This window comes from Odocoileus virginianus, chromosome 31 (genome assembly GCF_023699985.2).
Source record: "Odocoileus virginianus isolate 20LAN1187 ecotype Illinois chromosome 31, Ovbor_1.2, whole genome shotgun sequence".
NCBI classification, from domain to species: Eukaryota; Metazoa; Chordata; class Mammalia; order Artiodactyla; family Cervidae; genus Odocoileus; species Odocoileus virginianus.
Genome location: NC_069704.1, coordinates 43,263,263 through 43,264,351, shown reverse-complemented (window position 1 = coordinate 43,264,351; position 1,089 = coordinate 43,263,263). Strand labels below are relative to the sequence as shown.

Genomic DNA, 1,089 nt, shown 5'->3' with positions numbered 1-1,089 from the left:
TTTGGCTAAGCAATACATTCAAGTACCTCAAAAAATATTTAAAAAAAAAGAAAACACATAAAAAGGTATGACAGTGAAAGATCTTCCTTCCCCATCGCCAAATTCCAACCACATCCTGTTACTAGGTTTGTTTTGTGTGTGTGTGTGTGTGAGAGCTCTCAGAGCTCGTGGGTACATACACAGGCAAAAACATTTAAACATTTCAAAATAAAGTTTTGCATAGTGACAGTATCATAGCCAATGAGTTTTATCTGAGGTGTGATTATTGCTAATTGAAAACTTCTCAAAATATATTCTCTGCCCTCCCCACTTTTAACCATATATGTAGTGTATCATCATTTATGGTGACTACATCTATTGTTCTGTATTTTGCTTTTTTCCTTAGAGAAACTTCCATATAAATACATTAAAAGCTTTCTCATTTCTTTGAAAGTACCCATATCTCTACTGTGTGTTCGCCAACAGAGGGTGTTATCAAATATTGAAGGTTTTACCAACTTGAGAGGTGAAAATGCTGTCTCAGTACAGTCTCCAGTTGTGTATGTGTGTCTAACAATTTAGTTCCTAAATGAACTAATAGGAGCTATTTGTTATTTCTTTTTTAAAAAATTGTCTTATTTTAAGTTATTATCTTTTTTCTTATTAATTTTAGAGGTTCCTTTATGTGTTAGGGAGATTAACCTTCTGTCTGTGATATGATTTGAGAAGTATTTTTTCTCAATTTGTCATTTGTCTTTTGAAATTGTCTATGGTATATGTGAGGCTTCCCTGGTAGATCAGCTGGTGAAGAATCCACCTGCAAAGCAGAAAACCCCTGGGTCGAGAAGCTTGCCTGGAGAAGGGATGGGCTGCCCACTCCAGTATTCCTGGGCTTCCCTGGTAGCTCAGATGGTAAAGAATCTGCCTGAAATGCAGGAGACCTGGGTTCAATCCCTGGGTTGGGAAGATCTCCTGGAGGAGGGAATGGTAACCCACTCCAATATTCTTGCTTGGAGAATCCCTTGGACAGAGGAGCTTGACAGGCTATAGTCCATGGGGCAGCAAAGAGACACGACTGAGTGACTCAGCACAGTAAATGGCACGTGCGTG

General features: G+C 38.7%; 1 pseudogene; it reads left to right on the top strand.

Annotated features, from left to right (window-relative positions):
• Positions 1–211: 211 nt before the first annotated feature.
• Positions 212–360, top strand: LOC139032498 (U4 spliceosomal RNA; annotated as a pseudogene).
• The last annotated feature ends 729 nt before the right edge of the window (positions 361–1,089 follow it).